The sequence below is a fragment of the Netta rufina genome, assembly GCF_964035555.1.
Source record: "Netta rufina genome assembly, chromosome: 8".
In the NCBI taxonomy this organism is placed as follows: Eukaryota; Metazoa; Chordata; class Aves; order Anseriformes; family Anatidae; genus Netta; species Netta rufina.
In genome coordinates, this window is record NC_140131.1 from 13,721,158 (window position 1) to 13,737,772 (window position 16,615).

At 38.4% G+C, this 16,615-nt stretch overlaps 1 protein-coding gene across 3 annotated transcripts in view; it reads left to right on the plus strand.

Moving 5' to 3' along the window:
- Positions 1-16,615, plus strand: part of ADGRL2 (adhesion G protein-coupled receptor L2) — a 158,423-nt gene that overhangs the window by 15,844 nt on the left and 125,964 nt on the right. The window lies entirely within an intron of this gene.

Sequence of the window (16,615 nt, forward strand, 5' to 3'; positions counted from 1 at the left end):
AGTGTGTCTTTTTTATTGTAGTCTGGAGATTAGAGCTTTCTGGGGACCTTGTCTGATGCTTAACTCTTGTCATCTTCCTTGAAGTGCTAGTCCCTGTCATGGCTGCCCTGCAGGTCTCTGGGAATGTACGAGTCCTTTTGTGCTCTAAAGCCAAATGCAGGGCTGGATTTCAGTTGCTTCATAGTAAAACAGAGGTGTAATTACTACTAAAAACAGAGGCGTAATTACTATTAATTCAGCTAATCATCAGGAACTGGAGGTAGTCCCATCTGCCCTTCACCTCAAAAATTAGCTCAAAAATTTTTCATGATGCAAAAATACAGTCTCTGTGAGATGAAACATTGGTGTCTTGTGTGAGCTGTCTTCCGATGAAGATACTCGGAACCCAGGTTTTGTCCTTTTTCTGTTATTCACAGACAAAAAGTCAAAATCTCCATTTTAATGAAGATATTTCAAAGAACAGATGGGCTTAGAAAGGCATTGTATTTCCTTACATGCTCCTTACTTTTAAACACGGGAACCCTTAGGCTATAAATTAGAGTGCTTTACCCTGTGTAGCTGATCTCGGTCTGCCCACTAGCAAGAAGAGTTAAGTGGAAAAAAAAAAAAAAAGTTGTAAATGAGCTTGGTGGTTTCGTGCTTTTCAGTCTGTGGTTATCTTATGTCCCCCTCATGTCCTGTTTTTGTCAATATTTTCCTTTCACCTAAGAACTATAGCAAGTGGGAGGAAAAGTAAGTTGAAAGAATGTAATTATGCCAGAGATGCATTTTTGTGTGGGAACCTTTATAGTGTCTTCATGTAAATGAAATTCACTATGGAAACCATAAGAGCACTTCTGAGCAGAAGGGTTTATCCTGTGCTTCATGGGAAACACCAGTTTGCTTATCTCTTTTCCCGGAAACTGTACACACACGTACAGAGGCTGGAGCTTGTCTCTGACCATTCTCCAGGGCTGCAGATGAGCTATGGAGGGGACTCTTGAGGCGATGATGGAGGGGTCTCAGGCGATGGAGTGTGGGAGTCTGTGCACTTTTATGAACATGCAGAAATTGGAGCTACCTCAGTGGATAATTGTGTTTTGCATTTTTTATTTTTTCTTGGTGTTTTTTTTTTTTTTTTTTTTGGTTTTGTTTTGTTTTGTTTTTCCTCTTGGCATATTCTCAGGCATGCTCATTGGCATTCAGACTTTATCTGAATGCTTACTTCTGGAGAAGGAACAGTCAATGTAACAGATTTTAAATCAGAAAATCCTCAAGGCTATATTGACAAACAATGCAGCATGGTTGTCCTGGTTTCAGTTAGGACAGAGTTAATTTTCTTCCTAGTAGCTGGTAGAATGCTATGTTTTGGCTTAGGATGAGAAGAGTGCTGATAACACCCTGATGTTTTAATTGTTGCAGAGCAGTGCTTACCCCAAGCCAAGGATGTCTCAGCTTCTTGCTCTGTCCTGCCAACGGGCAGGCTAGCGGTGCAGCAAGAGCTGGGAGGGGACAGACCCAGGACAGGTGACCCAAACTAGCCAAAGGAGTATTCCATACCATCTGACGTCATGCTAAACAATATATAGGGGTGGCTAGCTGGGGGAGAGGGGCCGGACTGCTCGGGGTTAGGCTGGGCATCGGTCAGCGGGTGGTGAGCAATTGCGTTGTGCATCACTTGTTTGTACACATTATTAGTAGTAGTACTATTATCATCATCGTTGTTATTATTATTATTGTTACTATTATTTTCCTGTCTTAATAAACTGTCTTTATCTCAATTTACGGGCTTTACTTTCCCGTTTCTCTCCTCCATCCCAGAGAGGGAGGGGGGAGGATGAGCGAACGGCTGTGTGGTGTTTAGCTGCCGTCTGGGTTAAACCACTACAATGGTGTATGGCCCTGTGCTGCAGCCTGGGCACTAACTGCTCTCGGCTTTGCTGGTTGGGCTCTGGAATTGGTCCTGAGGACCACAGTCTTTATTTCTTAACCTGGAACGAGGAGTAACGTAGATGAATTTATTTCAAAGACTTCATATTTGTTAGCTTTGTCAAAGGTTCTTGTAGGATTTTAAAATGTTCTGCAATGTTTGTTATTTTTAAAAATTAATCATCTTGTTGAATAGTGTTTCCCAATCATCTTGAATTATTGATGTTTTGGTCCTTAGTAGAAGGTCAGTGATACTTTTCCTCCCAGACAACAGCCTGTTCAACCCCAGTTTAATGAGTTACATCTCCGTATCTGTAAGAGAATGACAACATGAAAGAATCTCATAATTATGGCTTACTGAATGGGGCTCAAAATGAAAAATGGCAAATAGACTTTTGTGTAAGCCCAGGCTTTAAGAAATCAGTGCTTGGTAAATGCTGAAGCAATTGCTGTTTGAATTTGGAGCTGCTGGTGGACTAGAGGAATGCAACATTCACTACTATGTTTAAATATTTGAAAGTATTTAGCTGAATATATTTTTATTCTCAACTATCTTAAACTATTCTTAGAGATTGTAGTTTTCATAAATATTATTTGAAAGTGAATGAAAATAGAAGAAAAATTTGAACAATAATTGAATGTCTGCTCAGAAATGTGTGTATGCTTGAGTATGTCTGTCTGCGTATTTATTAATACAGTATTTTTTCTTTAAGAAAATATAAAGTGTCCACTATATTATGTGATAAAACCATGCAACAGAGCAGGAGAAGAGATGCTTTTCCAGAGCCACAGACAAAGGTCATGGCCAGCCAGGAGGAGCCTTGTTTCCTTTGTCCTGTTCTCAGCCAGCTGGTCTGTGTGTGCACGCCTTCCAGTTAGTAAATAACAGCACTGCGGAAAAGCTAACAAGTGGTATTTACTTAACAGTCCTAAAGTAATACCGTAAAATTGAAATTGTTTTCGATTTTTGGTGACCAGAAGCCATTGTGGTGAAACATCTGGCTGTTGAAATCATACGCTGTGCTTGCTGTAGGCTCTTCTTGTATTTTACACCATACTAATTTTGATTTAGATACTTTTATTTTTAGAAGATCTGTAAAATTGCTATTTTTAGGTGAAAAACAGCAGATCACCTTTTGAGTAAAGAGGCATTAAAATAAAACAGCAAATTCTAGGGAGCATGTTGATAACCAGTCAGGTGGAGTGCTCTGCCAGGCCTTGCTCTGCCACTTCTTGCATATCGGAAAAAATGGGCCTTTTTTGCCTTTTCTTCTGTTTTCATCTGTTATTCCTCCTCTTACCTCTTTTTATCTTTTTCCAGAAATTAAATCTCAGTTCAGCCCAATAGTGACCCATAAATAAACTGCACATTTATTACTATTATGGCCTCTTCTGGACTTGATTTTTTTAAAACAACAATCTTACCCAGAATCTGCAGTAGATGTGTTGAAACTGGTCGGCTGTTTTTTTATTCTTCTGGCACTGTGAAATCATCAGTCATTTATAGCATATGATTGCTTGCAGAACAACAAATGTTTCTAAATAGTTGTATGCAGGTACACATGCAAGCATGCATCTCATTTTGCGCTCATGCCGGCCTTTCCAGTAACATCTAGTGTGAACGTTAGCTTTCTGTCTCCACGTTCCTTACTGCTTTGACTTGTCCTTCAAGTGGAGTGTGGCTTCTGGTGTGGACCGGCGGATAACAAAGCTCATGGCTGCAGGTAGCGTGTCTTGTGCTTAAATTCATTTTTGTGTGTTGGGTCATGAAAGCATGGTACCGTTCCTCGGTGCCAGCAGTCAGCTCGAAGGAGGAGGCATTACACTTGGATATTCTACATGTGCAACTTGTTCCCTTTGTGCACTGCTCTGCGTGCTCCCAGTTCCCTGTCAGCTTGCGACTCTTCACTGTCATTCTTTCCTTGCTCTCTCAACCACTGCTGCACCTCGCGTGTCCCCTCCTGTGGTCCTGCCTCCACATAGTCAGGGCCCAGGTATGGGTCTCCCCTCAGGCTTTCCCTTCCATCAGCTTCTTCCCCCTCTGTGCTGCCCCAGTGCTTTCTTGCTGCCACCGCCTGTGGAGCTGGCTGGGGGGGATGCCATTTTCGGCTCTGCCAACTCCCTTTGTTTTTCTTCTCTTTTTCTTCTTTTTCTGTGGCCTCACAGCATGGCTCTCACTGGCTTCTGATGAGTAATATCAGTACAGGGCCATCTACCTGTCAGAGGTTTCCTCGTGCCTTGGGTTAAGTGCCTGCAATGCAGAGGGCTGGGTAGTGTTATTCAGTGCTACAAATTCTAAATATTTAAGTCCACGGAGCACCACTTAGATCAGCGTGCCTTTCCAAGCATCTCTGTAGCTTGCATGACTTGTTTTGCGCATTAAATAGATCTTTGGGCAAGCTGTGAAATACAGTGATCTAGGTAAAATTTGGAGTTTTTCAGGTTGCTGAATTAGAAGTGGGTAGAAAAGCATGTGTTTTCCAAATGGGAACAGCTCCTCTTAAATTTACCTCGTGTCTGTTGAGCTGTCAGCTACTCTGTCACTGCTAGTGTTGTAATGGAAGGCTTAAAAATGTATTCATGAAAACGAGATTTTGTTGAATTTCAAATAAATTGTTATTTTTGTTAAAAATAGCAGATCAGACCAGAAGGTTAGACTGTCTTCAAAGTGTCTGTAAAAATATGCTTAAGACCCAATTCTGTTCTTTGCTATGACAAGAGAAGATGACTTGTAAATTGCCTTACATGAAAGTGAGTTTGATTTAAAGTATTAATAAAATCTAAATTTGTGCGTTCTTGCTGTGGGGACTGAAGATTTTAATTTAGTGGAATGCCAGAACAGTTTTTTTGTGCTCGGTTTGATGAGTGTTGTGTGAGAATTCCATCTTACTAAATTAGGGCAGACATATATATTACACAGTTTACAAACTGTTATGATTAAAATCTGTTAAATTTCATATTTAATATTCAATCGTCTTTGAGCAAAAGTGTTACCTAGATTTCTCCTCAGCACTGTTAAAATGGATGAAATAGCAAACGTTAATCTGAGAATGAGCGGAAAGCCCCGCCTGGGCTTTGAGAGGGCAGTGAGATCCCTGTGGCAGCCGTAAGCGCCCAGGATGCGCATGGGGCTGGTGCATGGCAGAGTGGGTGTGAGGGTGCTGGCTGGGGAGCAGCCTCAAGGGAAGTCCTGTGTCAGAATCGTCTTTCACTGTGCTGAAGAAAAACGGTAAGAATTTATCGCTTTAATATAAAGCTGTGTTCTTACAGGCAGCGAACAGTGATTTAAACATTTTTTTATTTTAAAATGATAATCTGAAAGTCAAAGTGTGTTTGAGAAAAAAGAATTTGTGAACTGTGTGTGGGAATTGTAGGCACAGACCTCAGCATAAAGAAACCATCAGTCCAAGGAAATAATAGATACTAAATGTACTTACATGTTATTTTAAGCTTTTGCCATCAGTCCCGAAATTATTATTATTATTATTATTATTATTATTATTATTATTATTATTATTATCCTGGCTACGCCTAGCTTCAGCCCTAGTTGCAGATATTTTAAAACCTGATAGCATCAAAAGGTCCTGAGTACTAGTTGTCAAGTGCTGTGCTGGCATTGCTGCTGTCTTTTATTATCTTACTACTTTGGTTTTCTTAATCTCTCTTATAACGTGTCAAATAAGAATGTCGAAGATGTCAGGAGAATATGACGATAGTCATTTTTTCTAGAGCAATGTTTTGACATAAAAATAATGTTAAAACAATCATGTTTAAGCAGTTCATAATGCAAAAATGGGAAGATTCATTACTAATTAAAAAGAAAGGCAAATTAAATGTATTCTACATGCTTACTTGATCCAGTTTGGCGTTCTCTCTTATCTCTACGTACATTGATACAAACTTCATTTTGCTGCTTTACTATTAAATGATAATACCAGTTGGAATACGACTGTTTCATTCAGTGTGTAGTAAGGGTGATTGGCAGGCTCTGTTATTCAGCTGTCCACAGCTGAGCTGCAGGGGTTGAGCTGCGCTGGCAAGGCTGTGTGTAAAAGTTTCTGCCGTGTTTGCCAACTGTGCTCTTGGCTCCAGCTGACATTACACGGCTCTCGATTCCAAAGCCTACTTGTTAGCCAAACTCTCCCTAAAAAATTATTCTGGAGTTGTTAATTAAATAAAACCTTTGATTTTTATTTTATGTCATAGAAAGACATGCATTTTTTCACAGTAGATTCTGCTTTGGTAGAAATACATTTTATTTATTTATTTATTTATTTTTTTTAAAAAAGGATTAAAAAGCTGTAATTGGTATTAGCAAAGAAATTAACTCTTGGAAACATATTGGGAGCTTCGGTTTCTTGTAAGTATTTAAATCATGTGATTTTACCAGGTTCTTCCCTGAAATTCTTTGCATGCATACATTTTTGTTTATTTTTCAAGTATTTTAAAAATTGTTCTACTAGAGATGATAACTGCATCTGGTATATAATTCCACTGATTTTTTTCCCCATAAGCTAAAGTTATCAGTTGCACTGTAAAGGTATAATTTATGCCAAACCAGTCTAGAAGCTTTTTCAGAAGACTGATAACAACTGCTTTTATACATATTGCTATGTAAAATGCTTATTAATGTTAGCAGATGTTGCACTTTAATCCCCCAGAATGATTGTTTGGTAGCAGCAGGAGATTTATTAAGCTTGAGTTGTGTGAAATTGTGTGTGCATAAGCTGCTATTTAGATTGTAAAAATGCCATTGAAAACTGTTAAAAAGTTCTAACTGTAATTGGCAGAGAGGTATTAGCTGTTCAGAAAGAAGTATATATGTACCATTGGCCCTTGTGCTGTAACCTCTTTATCATTTATCTTCTTGTATTAATGTCACTGAATTATTAATTCATGAGCAGGGTTGAATAGGGTGAAGTCACTATTTAAATGTGTGGCATACGTATCCTTATCGCTGGAGACATGAAAAGAGTCATTTTGTGTTATCTATAAAATGGAAAGGACATTTAAAACTTCATTTACGGTAATCCACTTCACTTTCCTGTAAAACATCTAGATTGTTGCTACCATAATATAATGTTCATATTCAAATTTTGTAATCTTTCCACTCTGTTCACTTATAAATATTGTTGGTAGACAAATGTAGACTGTTTTCTTTTTAGTTGCACTTAGAGTTCATGAACTGCAGCAGAAGATAGGAAGAACAGTTTTTTAATAATAACAATTCTCTTTATCATCTAGTAAAAGAATATAAAAGCTATCATTTAAAATCCTAATGTAATCAAATTATAGAAAAATAATTTTTCCAAAGTAGCGGTGTCTGTCACAAGCAAACGAGACCTTATTATTTACAAGAAATTTTAATTGTTTGACAGCGTTCTTGGTCTGCTTGATAAAACCGCATAATATGAAAGGTTATGTTGTTGCTAACAAATGTGTTAAATTGATGCTATGTCTTAAACTTTACCTATGCTGTGTGAATGATATTAAAAAGGGGAAAAAAAAAAGAAAAAAAGAAAATGTATGCGAAATGTACCGTTTTCAGTCACTTCATTGAATAGAGATCATTTTCCATTCAGCGTTTCTCAAAATTCTTTGAGTGAAAGTGATTGAGCAATTCTGTGTCCTCAAGCACTCGCTGCGGATGGTGTGGCAGTGCTGGAGACAACCTCTATTCCATTTTGTTTTATGGCTAGAAGGTAATGCTTCACACCTCCCTTTTCACTGTACATGGGAAAGGTGTTCACTGTTTCCAAAATATATTTTTCTTTTCCCTCACAGGGAAGAGAAAATACTATCTAATACATGTATGCTAGGGAGAAGAGAGGTGCCGATTTTACACAGTGGTACATCCAAGTAGTAGGAGCTTTTCTGTCAAATTATAATTTAAAGCTCTTTTGGCTCATAACTTCTAATTAGTTTAATTATTAGAGTTTTCCAACTTATCTTTTCTACAAAGGGAATTTAAAAGTGTACTGAAATAGTTTTCTGTTTTTCTGTTACAGCTTGAATAAAAAAAATAAATAAAAAAAAAAAAAACACGGTTCACCCCAGTTAAATGGCTGGTCGTCATCCAGCTGCCTATTTCAGTGAAGAACAGTCACCTGAACATTCATTGCTCATTCAATTGTATAAAAGAATACTCTTAATTATAGTTGCACCATTAGATGGCTAGGTAGCTTGTATATCTTTGTAGAGTCCATTATCCAGTAGCAGAAATGAGCTTATTGTTTCTTTGTAGAATTAGGCATTTTTTGTATAGATACTGAAGATTTGCCACACATATTGTGTATGTTTTGGATGTTCTTAATGATATGTTGGGCAAAAAAGCAATTTATTTATGTGTAGTTGTAAGGAAAAGTTACTGCTGTCCATACAGCACTGGCATGTATGACCTTTGACCCATAATTTCTTTTTATGATTTTTGTTATGAATATATGTATTAGAAAAGCTAATTATGAGTGAAGGAAAAGTTTGATTTTTTTTTTCAGGGTTTTGAGATATAAGCCTTTAAGTGCTACTGGTGTGTAAAATCAGTGAACCTGAAAGATATCATCTGCCAACATCTGCTTCCTTTCTGTACTTAATATATACACACAAGTCTTCCAAAGGGTTATGTAAATTCAGAGAAGTTTCCACCTGTAAATCATATTTGGCTGGAGAATCTCACATGTGCTTAGAAAACAGTGTGAAGACCTTTCCTGTATTTTTTGTTCCTTCAAAGGTGACGTTTTTGAGCTGCCCACCATGTCTTTCCTTCTTCCGTTGTCAAAACTACAAATTTTGATGACGCTGTGGCTTGTGACTGAAATTGGGATGGCAGTACACAGCACTTCTCAGGTTTCTCCGCAAGAGGTTATCCACCACCTTTTAATGACTAAATGATTTGTGAAGCACTTGATAAGGCTTTATGGAATTATTCTTACAAAAAGTGTTTGTTAGGTTTGTGGGTTTTTTTTTTTTTTTTTTTTTTTTTTAGAACTAAAATGTGGTCTTCTGGAGCCCTTGACAGGTTGCTAGTAAGAAAACGCTATTATCTGATCACTGTAATGCTAATTATGCTTCACAGGAGAGAAAAACAAACAAAAAAACCTAGTAATATATTAAGAAGGTGTTATTTGAAAGAAGACAAAGAAAAATGCTCAAGTACAGCATGCTTCCAAACTTAATTAAAAGCGTATATAACTGAAATGGTCTTTCAGCAAATGCACTGTTATGATTCTAAGGTAAATTCTAATATGTGAGGTTATGATGGAGGAAGAAGTATTTGAAAATACCTTTATATATCTATATTTAGCCAGAGGTTTTTCACATTTCTTTGTAAGCTCATCTGATATATTTTATCCTAGATTACCTCACTGTTCCCAAGAAATCCCTTTTGGTAATATTGATAACCCAATATATGACAGATTTTGGTCATTATTATTTCATTTAGTGGTCATATGTATAGACCAAGAGGGAATCTGAATATCGATTCACTGAATGGCAAGTAACAGTGATTTATGAGTCAAGGTTTCAACACAGTGAGCCAAACACAGTAGAGATTACATTTTGTGCCACCATTGATTTTGTTTCATATTTCACTGCACAATGATTAGGCCACGGTCTCACAGATGTTGACATTGGAACCATATTCTTCTGTAAGCATAAAATATGCCACTAATATATACCTAGTGCACTGTGTATATATCTGTGTGCCTCCAGCTTCTGATTTATAAAAAATGATAAATATTTTTCAGTTACTTTTGGAAGAGTTGGTATTTTTTCTAGTGACATCAAAGATTTTTGACAGAATTAAAAAACAAACAAAAAAAACACCTGACTTTGCTGCCCACAGAAGCTTCTTCTTGAAACTTGAATAGTATCATTTCTATTGAATACAGACTGCATGCACTGATCTTCAGTACAGCGGGTAGAAACCAGGGTGCTTTAAAATGGATGCTATCACAGGGCCTTCATTAACCTGTTTGATGATATTCCTTGGCAGATGCCTAGAGAAGTCTTTGATGCGGTAGTTTTAGTGGGCTGGTGCTACCAAACCGAGATGTGTAGACACATGCGCATGAATGCAAGGCAGCTGCAGCGTATTGGGGCTGAACAACCTGTTTACCCTAGTTACAGCCTAGGTAAAAAATGCTGCATTCTTGTTCATGTTCAGCCACAACTTGATTTGGGGAGTTAGCAGCTCACGTATGTATTGCTGGTGGCTGGCTGCTGGTATTGTGGGCTGGCTGCTGGTCTTGTGAGGCCATTTCACCTCACCATGTCACTATGAAAGGCTCAGGTGAGCCTGGTGGGCTGCTGGGCCCATGGGCAGAGTGGTTCAGGTGCCCCACAACCACGGCAGTTGGCAGGAGGAGCGCCGCGTGGCTGAGCAGGTACGGGCCTGCCAAGAGCAGCCCTGGGCCAGATCCAGTCTCATTTGTTTTTTTTGCCTGCTTCCACTTCAAACAAATGCTCTGCTGTGAAAATCACTTAGGGTGGGGCTGGGTGGAGGGGGGTAGAGGAAGTATGGGCTTTGTAGGGCCTTGTCAAGACTGCCAGCAAACAATTCACTGTCTTACAAGAACTCAGTGTCCTTGGTTGATACCAGCCTTCTATTTTATCATTTTTTTTTCCAAGGAAAATAAATATTTTAATATAAATAAATTATTTTTGAGGATTTCTCTTTTGTGGGGAGTTTGGGAAGCCTTTGAATTTTCTTCAGCTCTTATGATTGCTGCTTTCAGTTTGTCATATGGCTCTCCCTGTGTTTTTTATAGCTATTCATTATTTTCTTGTTTATTTTTGATGTTCATAAAGTCTGTCCTATGTAGGTTTGAAAATGAGAGCTATTTGTTTTGTGGTTTAATGAAGAGAATGGCAAGCAGCTTCAGACTGTGCCTCTGGTGTCCAAAGCGATCAGCATATTTAAGATGCTCAGCATGACACTCAGATATTACAGCTGATAACGGTTGTAATTGACTTACAACATCTCTTTCCCTCCCCCATTCTTCGGATGCTTGGGATTTATCTCTGAGACCCCAGGAAGATTTAGCGACACAGAGGGCAGCGGTGTTAAAAAGGTTTTACCCTAGCCGTTTGAGTCAAGGTGGTCTGATTGAGCGGTGCGATGTCAATTCAAATGAAATACCGGAAATTTGTAATGAGGATTGAGTGACACTCCCACCCCCCTCCGATTCAGAGTATTTAGCAAAGGCAAAAAGAGAAATTCAGCCTTGGCAAAAGGAGAGTGCCTGGAGCCAAAAAAAGCCATTCTTATTAGCACTAGCAAAGGTTTACTTTGCTGGCTTATTGAATGAAAACTCCCTAGAGTGTCCAGGCTTTATCCTGTGTTAACAAGACGGGGCAAAGCTGCCTTGTTGGGAATGGAGCTCGGGTAACATGCCTGTAAAACACAAGAGTGAGGCCAAGCCTGACTGGATGAGAAAGGAAAATCTTCATCTCTTCCTCTTAAATCCTATTTATTTTCTCTGTGAATGATTGAGGTAGACCACTGAGCTGCTGTGTACTGATGGACTGAAGTGTAATGTTGCACTGTTGAAGTCGTGTCAGCGCACTGTCTGGTGTCGTATCTTGCATAGGTAGGTCTTGCATTTTGAATAATCTTCTGTTCTCATTAGCTGGGAACCCAGAGCAGTAGGGATGGGTATTTTTGTGGTCACTCTAAATTTAGGGTACACGTGTCTATTGCGTGCTATTTCAGGCTTTCCTCCGGCATGGAGATGTCATTTCAGAGCACAAGGCAGCTGAATGCACAGAAATTGCATTTTTGTTTTAAGATTGGATGACCTTGCTCAAGTCTTGTTCTTACTGTGTTACACCCTTCCCTGAGACAGCATTCCTTGCCTGCAGCTTGGAAAGAGATATTTTGGGTTAGAAATCCACTATTCAAGGTGTTAATTGACAGGGACTGTTAAATACAGAAAAGAAGAAAAGACTTTGTGGTGCATTTTTAGTATTGGATTGCTTTTAATGGAAAATAAGTCTTTGTTAATCAATTTTAGATAGAACAGAGTTGGCCTTTCTTTTCTTCTCGCAATATGTGACTTAATTGGAACGGATCAGGCATTGATTATTTATCATAGCTACTAGAAGGATGCTAACTAAATCAGTATAGGGTCTTGCTTGCTTTTTTTTTTTTTTTTTTTTTTTCCCTCCAAGATTTCACAACTTTGAAAATTTTATGCAATGTGATACTGTAGCATCAATGCAAAATTATTAAAGTTATTCTAAAGTTGACTTACATTAATAACCATATTGAGGATTTGGGAGTGACTCATATTGAATGCATCTGAAGATACGTTAAATGTTGCAAACTAGAGCTGGATCTTGTTGCAAGTATGTATAATACCAATCATAAACAATATTGGTCTCATTCTAGTATTTTACTAGTGTAGCTTAGAAGCTTTTACTAATCACACTGCAGTAATTGAATTCTTATGTTACAGATTATAGGAAATTTAACTTTTTTTTTTTTAAATTTGGAAAGCCTTATGGTGGGAAGGCACGTGGATGCGTGATTTCTCAGGAGACTATATAGTCTATTATATTGTATGAATATATATCTACTCACCCATGCCTCCTCATCTCCCCCCTTTCCTCTGCAGAGTGCCTCAGATGTATTACAGAATTACTTAGTTTCATAAACTGGGTTATGAAAGGCAGTGGGGGTGCTGCATGTGTGGCAAGGTAGGTCAGACAGGATTTATAAAGAGCACTGCCTGGGATCCACTCATTCCTTGGCATGTACAGGCTGCATGGCCATAGCATGAGTTCCTTACCTTGCTCTGCACCACTGTCAGTAAAACCAGTCTGGTTTTTATTTGTGTAATACAGATGTTAAAGCATAACTATGTTGCAAGTGCTTCACAGTGTTTCAAAGATCATTTGGAAAATTAAGTGCTACATTGTGAAATACGTTGGTGTTAGTCTGAAAGGCTTTCAGCTAAAGGAAAACATTCTTGCTTAGCTAGAAAGATCTCTGCTTTCCTGTCTGGCTTAATTGCCTGAAAAGCTTGGAACTGGAGGGGAGAGGCAGCTCTTGAGCATGCTGTGTCAGTTGTCCGGAAGCTCTTAAAAGACCCTTTTTTGGCTTTTGAAAATAAAACCTTGGGAAGGTTAAACACAGTAGAGTTGGAAAGAAGCAGTCCTTTAGAGGTCCTTCTCTTCTAAGATGAAAGTATTTCAAGGAGCATGCTTGGAGCAGCTTTCTCTTATCTCTGGGGTGCTCTTGAGCAGTGTTGCGGGGAGGGACATGGTCAGAGGTGGCACGTATTCTGCAGCTGCTTTTCCATCTGTAACAAGTTTTAGAAGTACCGAGGAACAAGGAAGCAAAGTAAGATACTAAGATGTTGGGGACTTGGAGCACAGCCTATGAATACAGTATTAAGAGATACCCAGTACCTTTGTGGGGTGCAGGTTTGAACATTTCCATTACTGATCTAGTCTCCTTGAACAGCACATATGCAAAGGAACTTAACAAGGTGAGCTGCTCTGTTTCCAGTAGAGTTTTTTTTTTTGTTTTTCTACGAGAGACTGCAGTATGGCCCAGAGGTAGGGATTTAAGTTACAACTGAAATTTTCTGGGCAGTTTTTATTGCACTCTGAAATTCAAGCAACCTTTTGCTCTGGGGAATCTCTCTCTGCTCCACCCACATGCCCAAACAGTCAGCTATCCAGAGAAAAGGTTTATTAAGGTCCGAGGGGAAATAAGTTATTTGCGCAGGATAGCCACTTGCTGTTGTCTACTTTTTCTGTTTACGAAGAAGTAACTTAATATGGCTTTTCCTGGTCCTGCTTGTTTGGTTTGGGATTTGTTGTTAGATTCCACCGACAGTCTCCATATCTCTGACAGATGCATGGTCAGGAAGACACGAGTGACGGCAGTGTCTGGAGTCAAAGTGTGCTTTGGCTCCAGTTTATGTCTGGGTACCTTTTTCAGGATTAGCTTTTGTTTTGTTGATGAATAGTTGGTTCAGAATAGTAGCATTAATTTGTTTGAAGCCGCATAGAGCTTCTCAAGTGTATATGTTGCTTTAAAAATTGATCACTGTGAAGCTGTTGATTTTTATTGAGAAGAGAAGAAAGAAGCAAAACTAAAAGCCATTGTATCAGTTTTCAAACATTGCATATTTTTTTCTTGCCTTATTAGAAAAAATGTGTCATTGATAATCTGGTAGATGTTGGTTAGCTTATTTTGAATTCTTTTTGCAGCAGCACACTGAGTTAAATTTTATGTCTGTAGGCTACAGCAATCTATAGAGAAAAATACATTGCACACAAAGTACTTAAATTTATCCTAAAATAATTTCCATTTATTCTTAGTTGAATAGTTTCTGCTGGTTTTGGTATCATAAAAACATCAGTATTCTTTCACAAACATTTCTTATTAAAATAGGTAAGTCAGTTTACAAGGTCAGAACCCCTTATTTAAAAATCAGCAATAACAACTACAGAAAAGTGTTTGCCATGAATTATTTTGCAGCTATTTCCCAGAGAGATGCTAGGTATCTCTGAAGGTGCTCTGACTGTTTTTGTTTTTCTACAATGTCCCCCTACTTCTCCCAGATTTAAAAAAAAAAAAAAAAAAAAAAAGGGGGGGGGGGCAATGAGATTAGGGATACTAATACACAGGTATGTCACTGTCCACTTGAAGGTGAAGGAAGATGTTAAATCTGGGTATGCAGCAATATGTTATGGAAAAAGCAATAAAAATTAAGTCTCAGAAAGTCAAAATTCTCTGGACAAACTGGGAGTAATCAGGAGCCAGACTTAATTTCACTTTTAGTTATTATAGTTCCTCATCTGTTTTCTTGGATTATTCTGATTGCTTACTGAAATTATACTGATTAGTCTGTGGTGTCTGAAATAGTTTTATGATTTTTCATTTGCTACAGCTGAAAAATAATCCAAACACTTCCTCAGCTTTTAGCTGAACTATCTCCATATTTTTTTATTTTTATATAATATATATTAATTTTATATATTTTATTTTATATTTATATCCTAGGGGCAGTTTTTGCTGCTTTACTCAGCAGGAGCTCCTTTGCAATTGTAATCTCTCCTGAATGCAGTACATCTTTTGTGGACTTTGATATAAATATATATGTTGCAAAATGTGCTCAGACCAGTGTTAAAGATACAGAGATACAGTATGACTCCCTCTCATGACTGCTACTGTAGCAGCTGGTGTATCACCATCTAAATTGAGGGCACATCTTTTACCTCCAGGCATGTAGGGCTGTGCCAGGGAGAGCCACTCTGTAGCCGGCCTGCCCTGGTGCACTCTGCTTGCTATTGCATGTCGTTTCTTCAGACATGTGTGGATAAAAGCACCTGTGATTGAAGAGCACCTGTCTGTAGTTGGAAATTAGAAAAAGGGGTTGTTTTTATGTATAAATAAACATAAAATCAGTTACCCTCAGATGGCAGTTCCCTTTCATTTCCCCACATGTGAAATCACAAGCATGCTTGTGTTCTGCGAGGGGGATCCCTACACTGAAGTGGCATGGCTCCCGTTACAGGGGAGCCAAGTAAAGAAGCGTGCTTGGCTATTTAATAATCCCTATTCTGCCACAGTCATATTGCCTTCATTCAGAGCCAGAGAAACTGTACTGCAATGTTTTCTGTTAATTCCATCTTTCCCGCCTTGCCGGAAAAAAGTCAGCGCCAATCTTGTTGCTGTCTGTGTGCTTAGGGAAAAAAAATATTATCGTTGATTAATATTAATATTCACTAATATAAAAGGAGTTAACACTTATTTCTTGTTAAAATGATCTGTAGTTCATAGTATTTCTTTGCCTGGGATTGTGTGCTTTTCATCCTTTCCAATTCTCTTTGGCAAAAGGGTAAAAATATTTTTATAGCCCTAAACATGCTCTAGTACTCATAAGACTCGTAAGTGGCTCTTGGATCCTGACAGTTACATTTTACTAAGCGCTGGCATAGACATTGCTGTATGTTTATAAACTAACGTTAACTTCAGATATTTTAGAAATACATCTGCACATGAAAACGCAGTCCTGTTCATCAGTTTTAGAGAGACCAAGCCAACATGGCACCAGACTCAGCTCTTTGGAGCTGTAATTGCTGCTATGTTCAGAGTTGTTCTTCAGGAGTTGTTTTGTGTATCTGTAATATACAGAGCCATCTTTGCACTTAAAAATCATTTATACTTTTATACTGATGTTCATTTTTGGCTTCCCAAATTCTAGTAGTCTGAGTTGATATAACCTAGCACAGTGAGACAGAGATGAGGATGCTCATAGTTGCTGGGCTGGCTGGTGCAAGAATGGAGCCACTGGCTAAGGGGAGCTCTCTGCTGCCAAATCTTCTCTCACAGGAACTGTACTATTTCTGTAATTTTATTTTTCAAATGCAAATTATGGTTTTAAGATTTTTTTCCATTGGTACTTAGTTTACAGGAGCAGTGAAGTTAGATTTGTTTCTGATTGAGAAATACTTGTCAGAAGCAGTAGAGTATCGTTCGTTACTTTTCTCTGAAGGTGTTTATTATATATAAATGTATCAGACTATAAAGTCACAAAGAGACTTCCTAGCCAAAAAGATAATTTTGTCAGCAAAGTTGTTGTTACTACTTCTTCTCTGAGGCTGCTGACCTTTGTGTGTCACAACAGGGAAGGCCAGAGGTGTGGCAGGGAGAAGACCTGCAGTGTTACTGCTGGGTGGTGTTGCTTTGCTG